The sequence below is a fragment of the Heptranchias perlo genome, chromosome 29 (genome assembly GCF_035084215.1).
Source record: "Heptranchias perlo isolate sHepPer1 chromosome 29, sHepPer1.hap1, whole genome shotgun sequence".
NCBI lineage: Eukaryota > Metazoa > Chordata > Chondrichthyes > Hexanchiformes > Hexanchidae > Heptranchias > Heptranchias perlo.
Window position 1 is genome coordinate 17,656,713 of NC_090353.1, and position 20,377 is coordinate 17,677,089.

General features: G+C 47.7%; 1 protein-coding gene across 1 annotated transcript in view; it reads left to right on the top strand.

The window, feature by feature from the left end:
* Window positions 1-4,613: 4,613 nt before the first annotated feature.
* The window catches only part of LOC137299449 (ceramide synthase 2-like), a 54,214-nt gene continuing 38,450 nt past the window's right edge, over window positions 4,614-20,377 (top strand). Inside the window, exon 1 of the mRNA XM_067968184.1 lies at window positions 4,614-4,743. The gene's annotated coding sequence lies outside the window, so the exon portion shown is untranslated. The remainder of the gene's footprint in view (window positions 4,744-20,377) is intronic.

Consider the following 20,377-nt stretch of genomic DNA (forward strand, 5'->3'; position numbering starts at 1 on the left):
AGAGGGAGTGGGAATGGGAAGGGGAGGGGAGGGGGAGGGGGAGTGGGAGGGGAAGTGGGAAGGGGAGGGGAGTGGGAAGGGGAGAGGAGGAGGAGGGGGAGTGGGAAAGGGAGGAGAGAGAAGGGGGAGTGGGAGGGGTAATGGGAAGGGAAGTCGGAAGGGGAGGGGATGGGGAGTGGGGTTTGGAGAGCAGGGAGGATCACATAACAGGGAGTGGGTGATGGGGAAGGGGTACTAGGGACCATGGAATGGGGTGGGGGATGGGGACTGGGGATCACGGAACAGGGAGTGGGTGATGGGGGAGGGGGAATGGAGAACAAGGGGTGTTCTATTCAATGCTCAAGGAGATTAAAAAGTACTCAATTGCCGACACTGTGCATGCCCCTGAGTAAGGGCAGCATTAACTGAGCCACACAGACCAGAAGGAACCAGGTTTGATTCCTGGTCTGTGCTGAGTTTGCTGATCTCAGCTGGGATGGGTGTACGGGTGGTGCAATTGGCCTCAGTGCCCCTGGGATGGGAGGGGAATGGGTTCCTGCTCCTGATCACTGCCCAGAGGCCTGTGCTGGAAAGTGGATGCGTGAGGACATTGACTGAGGACAGGTTTGGGCTTCATTGCGATACTTCCATGGTTGAATATTCACCGACTGGGCTCAAACATGAAAAATGGCCATTTGGACAAGTTTCTGGAGGGTAGGCTGTGCCCCTGCAACCTGAACCCAAACAAGAGTTAGGGAGGAAACTGGCCAACGGAGAAAAACACCTTATTCCCCAGTCACAGTTACAGGTGTGTCCTGGCGTTCCCCCAATCAGTAACAGGTGTGTGTTGGTATCCCCCCAGTCACAGGGTGTGTGTTGGTATCACCCCCCAGTCACAGGTGTGTGTTGGTATCACCCCCCAGTCACAGGTGTGTGTTGGTATCCCCCCCAGTCACAGGTGTGTGTTGGTATCCCCCCCAGCCACAGGTGTGTGTTGATAGCCCCCCAGTCACAGGTGTGTGTTGATAGCCCCCCAGTCACAGGTGTGTGTTGGTATCCCCCCCAGTCACAGGTGTGTGTTGGTATCCCCCCAGTCACAGGTGTGTGTTGGTATCCCCCCCGTCACAGGTGTGTGTTGGTATCCCCCCAGTCACAGGTGTGTGTTGGTATCCCCCCCGTCACAGGTGTGTGTTGGTATCCCCCCAGCCACAGGTGTGTGTTGGTATCCTCCCCGTCACAGGTATGTGTTGGTATCCCCCCAGTCACAGGTGTGTGTTGGTATCCCCCCGTCACAGGTGTGTGTTGGTATCACCCCCAGTCACAGGTGTGTGTTGGTATCACCCCCCCAGTCACAGGTGTGTGTTGGTATCCCCCCAGTCACAGGTGTGTGTTGGTATCCCCCCGTCACAGGTGTGTGTTGGTATCACCCCCAGTCACAGGTGTGTGTTGGTATCACCCCCCCAGTCACAGGTGTGTGTTGGTATCCCCCCAGTCACAGGTGTGTGTTGGTATCACCCCCCTCCCAGTCACAGGTGTGTGTTGGTATCCCCCCCAGTCACAGGTGTGTGTTGGTATCACCCCCAGTCACAGGTGTGTGTTGGTATCCCCCCCAGCCACAGGTGTGTGTTGGTATCCCACCCAGTCACAGGTGTGTGTTGGTATCCCCCCCAGTCACAGGTGTGTGTTGGTATCCCCCCAGTCCCAGGTGTGTGTTGGTATCCCCCCTGTCACAGGTGTGTGTTGGTATCCCCCCCAGTCCCAGGATACAGGTGTGTGTTGGTATTCTCCCCCAGTCACAGGTGTGTGTTGGTATCCCCCCAGTCACAGGTGTGTGTTGGTATCCCCCCAGTCACAGGTGTGTGTTGGTATCACCTCCCCAGTCACAGGTGTGTGTTGGTATCACCCCCAGTCTCAGGTGTGTGTTGGTATCACCCCCCCAGTCACAGGTGTGTGTTGGTATCCCCCCAGTCACAGGTGTGTGTTGGTTTCACCCACCCTCCAGTCACAGGTGTGTGTTGGTATCCCCCCCCAGTCACAGGTGTGTGTTGGTATCCCCCCAGTCCCGGGATACAGGTGTGTGTTGGTATCCCCCCATCACAGGTGTGTGTTGGTATCCCCCCGTCACAGGTGTGTGTTGGTATCCCCCCCAGTCACAGGTGTGTGTTGGTATCCCCCCAGTCACAGGTGTGTGTTGGTATCCCCCCCAGTCACAGGTGTGTGTTGGTATCCCCCCCAGTCACAGGTGTGTGTTGGTATCCCCCCGCAGTCACAGGTGTGTGTTGTTATCCCCCCCCCCAGTCCCAGGATACAGGTGTGTGTTGGTATCGCCCCCCCAGTCCCAGGATACAGGTGTGTGTTGGTATCCCCCCCAGTCCCAGGTGTGTGTTGGTAACCCCCAGTCACAGGTGTGTGTTGTTATCCCCCCCCCCAGTCCCAGGATACAGGTGTGTGTTGGTATCCCCCCCAGTCCCAGGTGTGTGTTGGTAACCCCCAGTCACAGGTGTGTGTTGGTATCCCCCCCAGTCCCAGGTGTGTGTTGGTATCCCCCCCAGTCCCAGGTGTGTGTTGGTATCCCCCCCAGTCACAGGTGTGTGTTGGTATCACCCCCCTCCCAGTCACAGGTGTGTGTTGGTATCCCCCCAGTCACAGGTGTGTGTTGGTATCCCCCCAGTCACAGGTGTGTGTTGGTATCCCCCCCAGTCACAGGTGTGTGTTGGTATCACCCCCAGTCACAGGTGTGTGTTGGTATCCCCCCCAGCCACAGGTGTGTGTTGGTATCCCCCCCAGTCACAGGTGTGTGTTGGTATCCCCCCCAGTCACAGGTGTGTGTTGGTATCCCCCCAGTCCCAGGTGTGTGTTGGTATCCCCCCTGTCACAGGTGTGTGTTGGTATCCCCCCCAGTCCCAGGATACAGGTGTGTGTTGGTATTCCCCCCCAGTCACAGGTGTGTGTTGGTATCCCCCCAGTCACAGGTGTGTGTTGGTATCACCTCCCCAGTCACAGGTGTGTGTTGGTATCACCCCCAGTCTCAGGTGTGTGTTGGTATCACCCCCCCCAGTCACAGGTGTGTGTTGGTATCACCCCCAGTCACAGGTGTGTGTTGGTATCACCTCCCCAGTCACAGGTGTGTGTTGGTATCACCCCCAGTCACAGGTGTGTGTTGGTATCCCCCCAGTCACAGGTGTGTGTTGGTTTCACCCACCCTCCAGTCACAGGTGTGTGTTGGTATCCCCCCCCCAGTCACAGGTGTGTGTTGGTATCCCCCCAGTCCCGGGATACAGGTGTGTGTTGGTATCCCCCCATCACAGGTGTGTGTTGGTATCCCCCCGTCACAGGTGTGTGTTGGTATCCCCCCAGTCACAGGTGTGTGTTGGTATCCCCCCAGTCACAGGTGTGTGTTGGTATCCCCCCCAGTCACAGGTGTGTGTTGTTATCCCCCCCAGTCACAGGTGTGTGTTGGTATCCCCCCCAGTCACAGGTGTGTGTTGTTATCCCCCCCAGTCACAGGTGTGTGTTGGTATCCCCCCCCCAGTCCCAGGATACAGGTGTGTGTTGGTATCCCCCCCCCCCAGTCCCAGGATACAGGTGTGTGTTGGTATCCCCCCCAGTCCCAGGTGTGTGTTGGTAACCCCCAGTCACAGGTGTGTGTTGGTATCACCCCCCAGTCACAGGTGTGTGTTGGTATCACCCCCCAGTCCCAGGATACAGGTGTGTGTTGGTATCCCCCCCAGTCCCAGGTGTGTGTTGGTAACCCCCAGTCACAGGTGTGTGTTGGTATCACCCCCCAGTCACAGGTGTGTGTTGGTATCCCCCCCCCCCAGTCCCAGGATACAGGTGTGTGTTGGTATCCCCCCCAGTCCCAGGTGTGTGTTGGTAACCCCCAGTCACAGGTGTGTGTTGGTATCACCCCCCAGTCACAGGTGTGTGTTGGTATCCCCCCCCCCCAGTCCCAGGATACAGGTGTGTGTTGGTATCCCCCCCCCCAGTCCCAGGATACAGGTGTGTGTTGGTATCCCCCCCAGTCCCAGGTGTGTGTTGGTAACCCCCAGTCACAGGTGTGTGTTGGTATCCCCCCCCAGTCACAGGTGTGTGTTGGTATCCCCCCCCCAGTCCCAGGTGTGTGTTGGTAACCCCCAGTCCCAGGTGTGTGTTGGTATCCCCCCCAGTCCCAGGTGTGTGTTGGTAACCCCCAGTCACAGGTGTGTGTTGTTATCCCCCCCCCCAGTTCCAGGATACAGGTGTGTGTTGGTATCCCCCCCCCCAGTCCCAGGATACAGGTGTGTGTTGGTATCCCCCCCAGTCCCAGGTGTGTGTTGGTATCCCCCCCAGTCCCAGGATACAGGTGTGTGTTGGTATCCCCCCCAGTCCCAGGTGTGTGTTGGTATCCCCCCCAGTCCCAGGTGTGTGTTGGTATCCCCCCAGTCCCGGGATACAGGTGTGTGTTGGTGTCCACCCCAGTCCCAGGTGTGTGTTGATAACCCCCCAGTCCCAGGATACAGGTGTGCCCGATATTATACAGATTATCAATTGGAAGTCTCCACCCCCTGTTTTCGAGGATTTGCTGATGTTGTATCTCTCGGAGTGGTAGACTCTGCACTTGGTGGTAGCTTTAGTTCAGATCAGCGTCTCCTGAGTCGAGCTCTTCTACTTGGGTCCCGGTTGTCTGCAGGACCGAGCTGAGTCCCTCCGATTCTCTCCCACCGTCCGGTCCCGGTTTGCCAATTTCTGCGTCGAATCCGCATCCGCATCAGCGGGAAGCGGCAGGTCGGTGAGAAAAGTCAACTCGCGAATGATTACCGCAACTTTTAGAATTGTTTCAATAAAATGAAAGTAGCGACTGCGAGGGATGGGAGGAGGAGGAGGAGGAGAGGGGGAGAGGGGGGTAGAGACTGGGGGTAGAGACTGGGGGTGTGGGTGGAAAGGGTAGAGGCCGGGACATAAAGAAAAGGCGCAGGAAGGGGAGAAGAGGATGAAAGAGGGGCAGGAGGGTTAGAAATGGGCAGGCAGATAAAACGAGAGTGAGAGGGCAGGGCAGAGAATAGGGCAGCCTGAAGGGCTGTGAATGAGGGGGCAATGGAAGAGAGTGAGGGGGATGGGGTGGGGGAGTGAGGGATAGGTTGTGGGAATGAGGGGTGGGTGGAGGGAGTGTTATTTTTGCTCCATTAAAGTCGTATTCCTTTTCTTAATCTGATTTATCGAATATTTATTTGTGCAATTCATTTTGTAGTAGTCTTTGCATTTAGTTTTATTGAGATTGTGGAGCAAACCTGCAACCTGCCAGCTAACCCTGGGTCTGACATTCTGGGGATTAACCCTCTACTCATATCACTGAGTTTGATCTGTATATTTTAGGGGGGCCCTCGGTTTTGCTGCATTTTTGGAAGCTGTGAGATTTTCTGGCTGGTAAGTTGATGGACAAACTGCCCCTGCCCGAGCAGAACACGGTGACCCCCGCCCTGGTACTCACTGTCCTACTGCACCCCAGTCCTACTGCAACCCGGCAAGTTCCACTTCTGGTCTCGAACATCCTCAATTCTCCTAATATTGGAGCTTGAACTCTGTAATTTAAAGAATTTTCCAGGAAGGGATTTTTTTTTGCTGTGTGTGGTGAATTGTCTTTTGAGGCTGATCTAGTGATATGAAGGCTGAGTAAAATAATTTAAAGTTATTTCTGGCTGGTTGAGAAGGGCCGAAGGGCACTTTAATCTGATGTAGGTTAAGCTTGTGGTGTATAAGATGTATTGTCAGCGGTGGCTCAGTGGGTAGTACTTTCCCCTTTGAGTCGAGGGTTCAAGTCCCACTCCATAGACTTGGGCACATAATCCAGGCTGAAGGAGTGCTGCACTGTCGGAGGTGCCGTCTTTCGGATGCGATGTTAAACTCGGGCTGATATAAAGGATCCCACGGTACTATTCAAAGAGCCGGGGAGTTTCCCTGCTGTCCTGGCCAATATTTATCCCTTAACCAACATCACTAAAAAAACAGATTATCTTGTCATAATCTCATTATTTGTGGGACCTTGCTGTGTGTAAATTGGCTGCTGCATTTCCCACATTATAACCGTGACTACACTTCAAAATTACTTCATTGGCTGTAAAGTGATTTGGGACGTCCAGAGGTCATGAAAGGCATTGTATAAATGCAAGTCTTTTGCTCGCTCGCTCCCTCCCTGAATTGTTTTCCTTCAGGATTCAGAATGTCTATCAAACTATCAGATGGATCTGTGGCAAAACTCGCCAAGGCTTCTTCGACAGCACCTCCCAAACCTGTGACCTCTACCACCTAGAAGGACAAGGACAAGGGCAGCAGGCACATGGGAACGCCACCACCTGCACGTTCCCCTCCAAGTCACACACCATCCCAACTTGGAAATATATCGCCGTTCCTTCATCGTCACTGGATCAAAATCCTGGAACTCCCCACCTAACCACTGTGGGAGAACCTTCATCACACGGACTGCAGCGGTTCAAGAAGGCGGCTCATCACCACCTTCTCGAGGGCAATTAGGGATGGGCAATAAATGCTGGCCTTGCCAGCGACGCCCACATCCCATGAATGAATTTTTTTTTTAAAAGGATCAGGGTTCTGTCTTACTCGGCACCCTGGAGGGGAAGCTCAGCTCGCCTCGCATCTCTTTGCCAAAGCACCTCACATGAGGGCATGGATTAAGATTTTGGTGAAGAGTAAACTTGGTCCATGACATTGGTCTTGGACATCTAGGAAATCACAGACTGTCCTACATGGGTGCTCCCACCATGCTGAAGGCCGGTATCTGGTGATGAAGGAACCCTGAGGCTCTGGATGAGAGCCACTGGAAGGCTGAGTGTGAGAACATGTGCTCACATCCAGGGCTCAGGACCTCCTGTGGTTTGGTTGCAGCTGCTGCTGAAGTTCTGCACCTCCAATTGGTGGAACCAATCTGAGTGGGTTATGGTGTGTGTCCATGCTGTGGCAATCTGTGCTGCTCATGAGGGACTGACTGGCCTACTCCTGTTCCTAGTCCTATATTCCTCAAGTCCGTTCCTCCATTCAATTAGATCATCGCTGATCTATGTCTTAACTCCATCTACCTGCCTTCATTCCCTTGCCTAACAAAAATCTATCAATCTCCAGTTTTAAAATTTTCAATTGACCCCCCAGCCTCACCAGCATTTTTTTTTGAGGGGGTGGGGGAGGAAAGAGTTCCAGATTTCCACTACCCTTTTTGCGAAGAAGTGCTTCCTGACATCACCCCTGAATGGCTGAGCTGTAATTTTAAGGTAGTGCCCCCTTGTTCCGACCTCCCCATCAGAGGAAATAGTTTCTCTCTATCTACCCAATCAACTCCTTTTAATCAACTTAAACACTTCAATTAGATCACCCCTTAATCTTCTATATTGAAGGGAATGTAAGCCTGGTCTATGCAACCTGGCCTCATAATTTAACAGTTTTAACCCTGGAGTTTCTGGTACCTGCTGCCTGCCTAGTAATAGCTCAAACCTGCACTTATCAGTTGTCTAATGACCAGCTCGTGACTTTCCTTTTTGAGGGAGGGGATGGGAAGGAGGTAAGCAGGGACTCTTTGGGTTCAAATTGGCTCCAAAATGACAGGTCTAGCAATCAACAATTGGAACAGAGGCTACCCTCTATGATAGTCATGGTCATCTATGCCAGGCAGGTCCATAGGACTCCAGTGCACTGTTGATGATTGACTTACCAGCATGGCTGATATAATGGGACCAGTTGAGGTAGCTGTGACATTGGGGATGAGGAGTGTTCCTACTCAGCTTAAAATAACCTTGAGGGCCAATTCCCAATGGTTGTCCTACCTTGCCAAGCAGTTGGAAACTTACAAATGCTATGGTGAACTGTGTGGTTTTTGTTAGTTAAAACTTCAACAATGCGCTGAAAACCCTTGGGAGGGGGGGAGCAAAATCACTAAACTTTGGCTTATTCTGAACTGCTCTCTGGGGGAGAGGGAGAGAGATTAGTTTCTTCACATGTCAAGCGCCTAGCTGACTGATTACAACTTCTGGCTGAGACTGTCCAGCACAGTTTTAATAACTTTCAAATATTTAATAGACAGTTGGTGACCTGATGATTTCTTTTCTTTTGTGCTGTCTTTACAAATGGGACATGCTAGACTACAAGATGTCAGAGGCCTTCTGGAGTACATCACTCACATTGGGCTGTTTGAGTTGTGTGTATTATACATTGTGGTTGTGAACTGTGCACTACTTGCACGTCGTGTTGTGTGGGCATTCCTTCTGAACCACTGATTCCTGACTGGTTGGTTAGCACTAGGTGGAGGACTTGTGCCTCTGGGTCAGAAGATTGGAGGTTAAAGCCCAACTCCAGAGCTCGAGGCTGACTACTGAGGGAGTGCTGCATTGTCAGAAGTGCTGCTCTTAGATGAGATTAAAGCTTATTCCAGTGAGTCAGGTGAATATTAAAGATCCCATGGCACCTCTCAAAGAAGTAAGTTCTCCTCATGTCCTGGCTACATTTGTCATTTCAACACCACCAAAAGCAGATTAACAGGTCAATCATAACATATTTTTGCTTGTGGGTTCTTGCTGTATGTGAAAGGCTACAACATTTGTTTACATAAATCATTTCAAATATTTTCACTGTATGTGAGGCACAGGCCCTTTTGAGAGATGTAATAAGTTGCTATATAAATGCAGACCTTTGAGTTGTGATAAGGCACTATATATAAACACATTTTTCTTCCTATTTGACCACAGCTGCTGATCATTGTTACCGACCAAAACCAGTCTCAAAGTAGATAATTTTCTGGCGAAGAATCTGATGCTTTTGAGATTTAGGGAAAAGCCTACAGACTTTGGACATGAGCTGACAAAATGGTGAATTAGGAAAACCACTTTCAGGCAAGGAATCGGTTTGTGGATAATGCATCTTTTAAAGGGGTGAACGGCTACTAATAAGCGATTCAATAATTCATGGTCTGCTCCTGCACTGCAGGCTCCCATTAAAATATTGATGGTGCTTTTGTTTAATGTTGAAGACATAGAGCCTTTACTGTCGATTAGGAGAGCAGACTAACCAGGATTGGATGGCCCAGTACAGTTGGGTTTGTTCCAGTTTACAAAGGAGATTGTAAAGCACAGTTTGGATGTTGATTCAGCATCTTTCACAAGATAATTACAGATGAGAAATGCTATTCAGCCCATCTTAATTCATTGATCCACTTGATGTGTTTCCTGCACTGTGTACCCAGCTAGGTCCATGTTGAACATTATCCGATTACACTTTCTTTCCCCAGCCCCAAGAGAAGAGGGGACAATGCTTGGTCAAAGAGCTAGGTTTTAAGGAGCATCTTAAAGGAGGAGGGGGTGGTAGAGAAGCAGAGGTATTGGGAGGAAATTCCAGTGCTTGGGACCTAGACAGCTGACGACACAGCCGCCAATGGTGGAGCGATGAGAACGGGAGATGCGCAAGAGGCCAGAGTTGGAGGAATGCAGAGTTCTTGGAGGGCTGTACTGTTGGAGGAGGTAACAGAGATGGGGAGGGGCGAGGCCATAGAGGGATCTGAACACGAGGAGGAGAATTTTAAAATAATGATGTTACTGGACCGGGAGCCAATGTAAGTCAGCAAGCACAGGGGTGTCGGGCGAATGGGACTTGGTGCGAGTTAGTATATGGGTAGCAGAACCTTAAACGGGATGGAATACACTAATTTTTGAACCAACGGCAGGGGTTCCTTTATAGTGGGTACAGTTTGAAGACCCGTAGAGCACTCAGTGTTTCCCCTGCAGATCCATATATGTTGTCTCCAATTATCACAGATAGATGGATATCCACGCTCCCTCTGTTAATGTAGCATTTTGTTTTAAAGAGAGAAGTGTTTCTTTTTTCTTTTTCCCTACCCTGCCCACCCTCAGGTAATACTTATATGTAATCATCGGCCAGGAGCCACTATCCCCTGTGACCTGGTCCATTCAAATGCTACTGGGAGCAGTAATAACCTACTTGTATTTAGCAGAGGGGGAGTCAACACAGAAAAGGAGTGGAATTCCTAAAAAGAGGGCACGACTCCTTCCTTGAAGAGGATGTTTGTGTGCTGACCAGGGGAGAGGCGTTGCTGGATCTAGTTATGAGTAATGAAAAAGATCAGGTCGATGAGTTAAACATGGGTGAGCACCTTGGGAGTAGTGACTATAATACAATGAGGTTTAAGGTCCAAATAGAAAAGGAAAAACTTAGCACAAAAACAAGAGTGCCAGATTGGAATAGGACCAATTTTGGAAAGGTGGATGAGTTAGCTGAAGTGGAAAGAAAAATTCTCACAGGCCTGTAGATCAACAATGGGATATTTTTAAAAAGGAGACTGCAAAATTGTAGAATAAATATATACTTTTTTTTAAAAGGAGATAACTTCAAGAATGAGAATACTGGGTAAATAAAAGGTTAGAAGCAAACTAAAATTGAAGAGGGCATATAGGCCTATAGGTATGATTAAAAATGAGGGAATAAGAGGAGGTTAAGAAAGGAATAAGGCAATAGAGGAAGTACAGTGCATATTCATTAGAAGGCTGCCTGGTATGAGGAAATACCATAGGAAGAAAGACTTAGCAAAATTGGGACATCAGAACAGAGGATTACAGTGCAATTTTAATGGAGGTCTTTAAATTTTATGAAGAGATGGGACAGAGTATGTAGAAACAGACTGTTTCCAGTGATTGAAGGGTCTAGAATGAGGATTCAGATAAATATAAGATTAAATGTAAGAGAACTCGGATAGAGAGCAAGAGAAACTTTTTTTTTTACAGTTGAGGCTGTGGAATCCACTAGCAGTCAGTGATTGAAGCAGAGACCAAGTCAACATTTAAGAATAAGTTAGATAGGTGGTGGAAGGGAAATGGGAATAAAGGGAAGTGGGAATACGGTGGGCTCATGGGATTAGGACTACAGCTGGAGTGGAGCATAAAGACCAATTATTGGGCCGAATGGCCTGTTCAGTGTATGTAATTCTAGGATGTTTGAGGAATCACTAGACAAGTGACAAATTACATTAATAATAGACAGAAGCCCGTACCCAGTCAGACTCCCAATCCTTCTTTAAAAAGTCCCTCGTACAGGAAGTAACGGAGGTGCTGTGCCTGCAGTGCTGACCAAACAGTTTATTCTTTGTGTGGCGGTCTGGAAATTTGTAAATGTGTAAATTGAAACTTTTTTTTTCCTCCCTGCTCATTTGTGTGTCGTGATGTGGAGACAGTGTTTTGTTAATAAGGGTTTGTCAGCAGCAAAGCCTCAGAACTTGAGCCTGATCCAACCCCCCATTTCCAGTTTAGGATTTGAGAAAAGATGGTAACTGGTGAGAGAGAGAGCGCAACACCTCAGTCCCAGGAGGGTCCCCCTCTCCAGTGCATTGAACACATTCACACCTGACCTGCTCTCTGCAGCATGTGCCGTTTTTAACCTTTATCAAATGCTGCATGCAAATTACCCAGTCTGAAAACAGGGTTTCAGATCAAACAATATCCGTTAATCTAACCCCAACCTGCTATCCAATATGCAACCTGGCCTTTATTTCCAGATGCAGCTATCAACTTGTCTGAGTTGATTGTGCTCTTGCCTCCTGAGTCAGGAGGTTGTCCGTTCAAGTCCCTCAATCTTGGCTCAACCTGCTTCACCAGTGATCGTCTCTCCTTCATATGGTCAGCAGTGGGGCTGTTCACTGAGTGTTCAGCTCCACTTACAACTCCTCCGATAATAAAGCAGCCCATGCCGGCCTAACGCAGGACCTGGACGACATCCAGGCTTGGGTTGACAAAATAGTAATGGGTAACAGTCACGCCACATAAATGCTAGGAAATAACCATCTTCATAAAAAGCCCGACCACCTTCTCCTAACCTTCCAGGGGATCACCATTGATCATGATATGGACTGCAGCGATTCAAGGAGAAGGCCCATCATCGCCTTAGGGCAACTAGGGACAGATAATGAATGCTGCCCTTGCAGGATCGTCCACGTCCCAATTTTTTTTTTTTAAAACCTTCAGGACTTGAGCAAATACACTTCGGTGCAGTTCTAAGGACAGCTGCACCGTCGGGAGGTGAAACATTAGACTGAGCCGGCCTAGTTCAGGTGGATATCAAAGCTGTAATGGGCTGACTGTAGGCTTGGTGTTCTAGAGGATTGGGATCAAATGGGCTGGAGGGCCGTCTTCATCAGGAGTAACCTTGAGCGCGGGTCCCATGCAGAGCCAGTGCTGGTTTTATTGCTGTCTCTATGTAGGCTGATAGCTCAGTTGCCCGCAGTGCTGTCTGGAGGCTGGAAAGCTTTATTTTAACTGAGCTGTAATGACATTGGGTGGGGGGGGAGGAGTGGTAGTGAAACTAAATTGCAGCACTAAGAGCACGTGTTACACTCTGTCTCTGTCTCCTAGCCAAAGCTTTGCGTGTGACTGAAACGGTGCCAGTGGGGTGAATTTTAACTTTCACTAATGGGTGTAAAACTGGGGCTAGCCTGGATTGGCCGCCTGTTATACCCCGTCTGATTTTCTTTCCTTTCCATTTGTTTCACTGGATAAGACAACTAGGTGGGATGTGCAGTGGGCACCTGATCCGCTATTGCCAATTTTCCACCCAATATTGAAAGTTTAAAATCTACCCCACGATTCAAGGTTTGAACAGATTTTTGGTGCCGTTAATTTTGAATCCGTGTGGCGGCGCAAAGGATCATTGAGAATTGCAGCAGATGATGATGTAAATAGGGCGGGTGGGGGGGGGGGGCGTTGTTGGCACGGGACGCACTCCAGCGCAGCTCAGTCACCTGTCTGTCACTGAGCTAATAAATCCTGCAACATTCCATCAAGGACCCCACCCACCTCCACTCTTAAATTGGCAATCAATGTTTTGGCAGCCTGGCCCTATAGATTCTACCCATTTCCAATGTTATCTCCTTTTCCCTGGATTTATTGGAATAGGAAGATTCAGGGAGAGAAATGATTGCGTCTGATTCCATTACGCACAATCTCTGCTGGCAGTCAGAGCACTGGGCCTAAACTGCAGCCTGTGGCCACCAGCCTGAGCTCTAAAGAGTCTTGGCTTCCAGAGGTGGCTACTCTTGGAACTTTTATACCAGGATCCTCAGGAAGGTGATACAGTGCCAACGGGAGAGAGGCACTGTCTTCCACCCCTGTGAACGTACCGTCTCCTCTTTCCCTCTCCCCAATATTGCTCACCACGTCCACCCCAAGCTTCTCATCAGTAATTAAAAAGGAAATTGTATGTCCAGGAAATACTGGAAATGCACAAAAGGCCAGTCCATTTCTGAAAATACATTTAAAAAAAAAAAAAAAATTGGTTAGGGCTTTGGGTGATGACCCCCTCATCTGCAACAGATGCTGGGGTAGCCTGCTGCCTAGGCCCTAAGCTCTGGAATTCCTTCCTTAAACCTTTCTGCCTCTCTTCCTTTTAAGACGCTCCTTAAAACCTGCCTCTTTGACCAAGCTTTTGTTCTAATATCTCCTTAGGTGGCTCGGTGTCAAATTTTGACTGATAATGTTCACGTGAAGCACCTTGGGACTTTTTACTACGGAAATGGGGATAGGGCAGGAAAATGGAGTTGAGGTAGAAGATCAGCCATGATCTTATTGAATGATGGAGCAGGCTCGAGGGGCCATTTGGCCTACTCGTGCTCCTATTTCTTATGTTAAAGGTGCTATATAACTGCAAGTTGATGTTGAGATGGGGACAAAAGAGAGCAATTGATTCCACTGGCCATCTCTGGCAGCCCACATGACAGACGCAGCTCGACCCATCAGGTTCATGGCTTGCTGTTATAGATCCTGCATCTGGGGTTTTAGCCACTGTTTCCAGCTCTTGTGAGCGAGTGCTTCAAATGTTAACAGACGTGCGAGCTGCAAGCCACGTTGCAGAGCAGCAGTTGGTAAATAAGAAAGGCGTATCCAATTATCATTTGCTCCAGTTACTCCTTTGTTTCCCCATTGGTTATAACCACTAGTCTGCCAGATTCCCACTCATTGTCTACCTTTTCTAAATTAATGATTGGGTGTGACCAGTAGTTGCTCAATGCTTGATTTCAGTAAGTTACGAGCAAAGATGTACCTCCGACACTTCTCTTCCTGATTAGAGTCAGTGGCTTTGCATAAATAACTATTGTTATCAATGGCTGCAGGTTTATTTTTAGCAAGAGAATTGTGGCTGAGAGATTTATGCACAACAGTTTTAAAAGAATGAAATGCTTCAGCGAATGGGAGAAGGAGGTAACATCAAGACTCAGTAAACCGCATAAACACTGCATGTTGTGGAAAAGTAACTCAATTAAGATTCAAGTCCTTTCCAAATAGTTTAGCTTTCACTATAGTTACAGGCATTGAGTTTCATAAAATATCCTGGTCCACAGCCCCTCCTATCCCATTATTGTCAGATCCTGCTGTCACCACCTCCTGATTCTAGTGGAGCCCTTGTAAGAAACTTTGTTGAGGGCCAAGACTCACAAGTTTGAAGAGAGTTGGAGAGAGGAGGCAGCAAATCGGTGAGCAATGATTGGGTGACGCCAAGCTTGGATTTTAAACACCTGAAGATTGTAGGAGGAAGGCAAGACTTGATGGACCCGAGGAATTTCAGTTTTGAGGTTCTGGGAACGAAGGAATCAGAGTAGGAGACAGTCTGAGGAATCTTGATTTCAACAGTGAGGATGCAGGGAGGAGGAAACGTACAGCCTGTGGGATTTGAATATTAGTCAGACTGTAATTGATACAGCAGTGTTGGTGTTTCTTTTACTGAGACTCAGAGCCTGTTCTGTGTCTCTTACTAGGTTGTTTCAATGTTATCGCCAAAGAGTGGTCAATATAAAATAAAGCAGCAGGAAATGTTTTTCATTTCAGCTGCAAAGAGACAATAAAACTGGGCTTGTCCCAAGAATAAAGGACTTGCATTTATACAGCACCTTTCACAATCTCCGGACATCCCAACACGCTTTACAGCCAATTAAGTACTTTTTGAAGTTCAGTCACTGTTGTAATGTAGGGAAATGCAGCAGCCAATTTGCAAACAGCAAGGTCCCACAAACAATAATGAGATCATCTGTTTGTGGTGGTTGAGGGATAAATATTGGACAAGTTACTGGGGGAACGCCCCTGACCTTTGAATGATACTATGGAATCACTTGTGTCCATCTGAAGAGAGCAGATAGGGCCTCTGTTTTAACATCGCATCCAATAGACAGCACCTCCAACGCTGGAGTGACGGACCGGATTATATGCTCAAGTCTCTGGAGTGAGGCTAGAATCCATGACCACCTGATTGTGGTAGCACTCTCTTGCCTCTGAGCCAAGGCTGATATGTAAAGTGGTGTCTGTTGGGGGTGGGGGGGGGGGGGGGGGAAGGAAAAGAGAGTAACCTGTAGTTGTCCTTCTGAGGCTGGTGAATAGGATTCTGTTTGAGGCTCATGAACCCTTGGGGTTCCAGCATGCTGTTGTGGTCTCAGCTCACAAGCAGGAAGATCCCAGTGAACTGGAAAACTACCGTGAAATCTCGTGATATCAGTAAATGTCCTGTTTGAGATCTATAATCTTTGCGAGTTTTGCAAAACCCTGATAATGCTCTTGTTTGATTAAAAGATCTCAATAATTGAGAAGATTAAACTTATCTGAATAGGAATAGCAGAACACTGGGCCAGTGAAGAGTGCCAGGCAGATACAGTTTGAATATTTAGTGAGGGGAGGAGGAGAGAAAAAGGGTGGTAATTGGGAATTATCTTTTGAATTGGAGCTAATGGGGCTTCTGCAGAAGGAACCTGCATCTAGGATCCACTTTTAAAATGAGATTATACCTGGTCAGGGTTTTATCTGAATGAAAGAAATGGCAAGAACTTGCATCTTTCACATTTTTGGGATGTTACAGAATGCTTCACAGCCAATGAAGTAGTTTTGGGCACGGTTTTGCAGAAATGGTGATGATGGATTGCTGATTATACCTGGCGTTATTCAGCTTCAATTTAAGTTCAAAGTGAATAGAGGAAAAAGGTTAGATTTGTGCTGCATTCAAACCTGGTCATCACCATGAACCAGCCTGCAGTGGTGAATCTGCATCAGCAACACAGTGGAATCAAACTTCAGTGTAGAAATAACGAGCCGTATAATCATGTGAACACTTAATGTACGTAAATCTTCTCTCTGCTATTTTAAAATAAATTTCTTAACCTCTGTTAAAATAGTGGATGGGAATGCAATATGAGCACATTAAACATTTGTGACAATTTCTCTCAGTAATTCCCTATGTAATCAATCTTGCTTCAATCCTGATCATGCGCTGTTACCAGCAGCTTCGATACTGATGGTCCACTTCTGGGAATCTAGCCAGGCTGATGGGGTGAAAGCCTCCCCTGCCTGTGTGCTCTGAGGGTCCTACATACAAGTGGGATGTTTCAACCAAGTTCTTAGTGGGTGCGAGACCTTGGCACAAATTTGCAAGACAGCCAGCATGGGACTGGATGTCCCAAGTTTAGTAGGGATACCCTTCTGAAGTTGGGGCTGAGGCACATTATTGGGGGCTGTGAAGAGGAAACTTTACTCTGTATTGATACTTGCACGTACCTGATTTCCTTCACTCCACAATTGGTAGCTGTACCTTCAGCTGCCTTGCTCCTAAGCTCTGAAATTCCCTCCCTAAATCTCGCTGCCTCTCTCCCTCTTGCTCCTCCTTTTTAAGATGCTCCTTAAAACCTACTTCTTTGACCAAGCTTTCGGTCACCTGTTGTATCTCTTGTGTGGCTCAGTATCAAATTTAGTTTGATAATGCTCTTGTGAAGCACTTTGGGACATTTTATTATGTTAAAGGTGCTATATAAATGCCGGTTGCTATCTAATCCATGCTATACCTGACCTGGGAGCATTTGATGGGATGGTCTAGAGGAAGCCTATGGTGATGTTGGTACCAAAACCAAGAACAATTGTGTTGTCCAGCGCTAAAGTTGGTTGGTTCCCTCTTGAGCACAGTTTGGTAGATGGAGTACCTGGCATGGGAGATGACCTCATTCTGGTCTTCTCAGTAGTGAGCACATGAGCAGAATTTGGTGTCTCATTTTGATCTCTAAGTTCAGGTGAAATTCTGCAAAATGAAACCCACTCGTCACTGAAAGCTACATGCAGGTGCAGCAAGCAATTAGGAAGGCAAATGATATGTTGACCTTTATTACAAGAGGATTTGAGTACAAGAGCAAAGACGTCTAACTGCAATTATACAGGGCCTTGGTGAGACCGTACTTGGAGTATTGTGTACAATTTTGGCCTGCTGACCGAGGAAAGGATATACTTGCCATAGAGGGAGTGCAGCAAAGGTTCACCAGACTGATTCCTGGATTGGCGGGATTGTCTTATGAGGAGAGATTGCGTAGACTAGGCCTGTATTCTCTGGAATTTAGAAAAATGAGAGGTGATCTCATTGAAATGTACAAAATTCTTACAGGGCTCGACAGGGTAGATGCAGGGAGGAGTCTAGAACCAAGGTCACAGTTTCAGAATAAAGGGTAGGCCACTTGGGACTGAGATAAGGAGAAATTTCTTCACTGAGGATGGTGAATCTTTGGAATTCTCTACCACAGAAGGCTGTGGAGGCTCAGTCATTGAGTACATTCAAAACAGATTGATAGATTTCTAGATATTAAAGGCTTATGGGGATAGTGCAAGAAAATGGTGTTGAGGTAGAAGATCAACCATGATCTGTTGAATGGCAGAGCAGGCTCGAAGGGCCAGGTGGCCTGCTCCTCCTCCTATTTCTCATGTTTTAAAATGATTTCAGTATAACTAAAGTGTGAAATGACCGTTGCAGATATTTTTCCCATCAGTTGGTTCTGATTCTGTCGTTTGAGGATTCAGTTTTACTTTAACGTGCAGTTGGTAGCAAGGTGTTCGGTAAGTCTACAATCTGCGGGCTTTTGATATTTAAACTTGATGTCCCCTAATCGCTGCTTTCTGACATCTTTTCTTCTACTCTTTTCAACTTTGGTGGCATCCTGTACTCGACCCTCCCATGTAGGCTTCTGAATCTTAAAAGCAGAAATCTTGGCCGCTCCATTGGGTTGTTGGTTTGGCGGCTGTGTGGAATCGAGGGTCAGAGTGACAGGTGTTGGATTAATGTAGAGTCTTATTGACCTGCTTACCTACCCCGCCCACCACAAAAATAAGTAGTTTCCTCACTGTCAGGTTCTTTAACACCTCAAGCCAGTTCCCTGATATTAATTAGCAGGTTGAATTTTAAACAAGCAAATGTTACAAGGTTAATCACCATCATTATGATGAACCTGTCGGCAGAGCAGTGGTGACCAGACTCTGTTTAAACAGCTGCACTCTGTTGAACCGATAGACGATCACCATGGAAACATGAAGTAAATCACAAACCTGCAGTGTTAAAACTGCTTTATTAACAGCAAACATACCACCCACCCTAACCCCAGTATCTGCTAGGTCTGATTCTCACACCTGCAATCCTACCCCTCATTCCAGCCCTGCGTGTGTCTACGGACCTGCCTTTTCCCCACCCGTCCCCTCCCATGCCACATTTACCCGCAATGTTTTTCCTTTTTATTGAAGGAGCGCTTAAAAGTCTAATGGGGACACCTAGGGAAGGGATGGGTGGGAAGAGGAGGAGAACTGAAGGCTAGTTCTCATAGCTTTTACATTTAATACTTTTTTGATTTGAAGGAGGGGTATCTTGTCCACTTGTTCGGCCTGCATTTAACATGGAATCCTGACTTGGAGGGAAAATGTGCCAAGTTCAGTAAGTTTTCTCCCCTCATTCCAACAGTTTCCAGTCTTTGTACTTTTCCCCTGTCGATCACTGTAAAGGGCAATGTCTGTTTCGCTCGAATCAAGTGGTGAAGGATGTTGGTGGGGTCCATGGGCACTGGCTGGAAGAGGCCAAGTGTTTAAGGAGCTGTCTAATTAGTGAGGTTTTCAGAACTTTGCACGAATGGGATCTCCTCGGTTCTTTGTCCTCAGCTCAGTGCCATTACACAAAGGCTGGTGCTGTGTTCTTTTGGCTCTGGGTTATTTGGGGGTTTGTTTTGTAGAGGTTTATTGTAAGGGTTATTGAATTACCTCCCTTTGTGTACTCTGTATTTTGACACCTAAGGAGGTGATAAATGGAAAACACTACTGCCTGGGAAACCGTAACCAGTACGGTTCCACTGGGATCTGTTCTGGGACCCCTGCTATTTACAATAATTGTGAATAATATGAAACAGCAGGTCGGTAGTAATAAATCTACTTGGTACAAAGTTCTGTGGGAAGCTAATGAGTAGAAAGAAAATTGACTATTCTCAGAGACTTGGACCAATTATGTAGATTGGCTCAGATGTGATGGATGGATTTTAATGTGAATAAATGTAAAATAATGCATGTGGGAACAGGTAACAGCAAACGTATATAACCTGAAAGGGCACTATTTTAAGATGGACCAGTGAGACTGCGGGATTGGGCAAGACCAACCTCTCTGGGATTCAACAAGTGCCTCCCCTTAAAGGAGTAATATCAGTTAAAAATTACAAGGAGGGTGACCCACCCACACTGGCTTTTAAACAAAGAAAAGTGACCAAAATAAAACAGTAAAATCAGAGCAAATTAAAACGCAAATTCCATGCAGTGCACACCCATCACTGATGGCATTCAGGCAACTGGTGGACACTAGAGCCTTGATTTTCACACTGGTGTAAGTGCGGCATTTTGGGGCCTAAGTGAGCAACAAGCTCCTCATCCTTTCTTCCTTCCCTGTAAATTTCCCTGTGCATCTCCCATGTAAATTTGCTCCATCACAACTACACCCACTAAATTGCCTGGATATCCAGCACCATCCCGACTTGGGACTGACAGTACGTTCCTGCCTCACGCAGGTAACCGTCAGTAATTATTTGCTACCCATTTCCTCCCCACCCTGCCTCATGGCTCAGCAGGTTTATGCAGTGAGTAACAGCATCACAACAACAATTACTTGCATTTATATAGTGCTTTTAATGTAGTAAAAGTCCCAAGGTGCTTCACAGGAGCGTTATCAGATAAATTATGACACCGAGCCACATGAGATATTAGGATAAGTAGAGGTAGGTTGTAAGGAGCGATTTAGAGGAGAGAGAGGTGGAGAGGTTTATGGAGGGAATTCTAAAGCTAAGGGCCTAGACAGCTGAAGACACCATCCCCAATGGTGGAGTGATTAAAATTGGGGAAAATCTCAGTCTGTGCTGAGTCATCTGGTCTCAGCAGGAGTAGGGGCTGCAATTGGCTTCAGCACCATGTTTGGGAGACAAGAACTAATCAGGGCCCCTGCTCCTAATAAGTGGTCCCTCCTGGAAAGGTTATGCATGGTTGTTGGGTGTGAACTGGATTAGCCTTGGCTTGTGATCAAATCCCCAGCTGACACTGCTGAGACACAA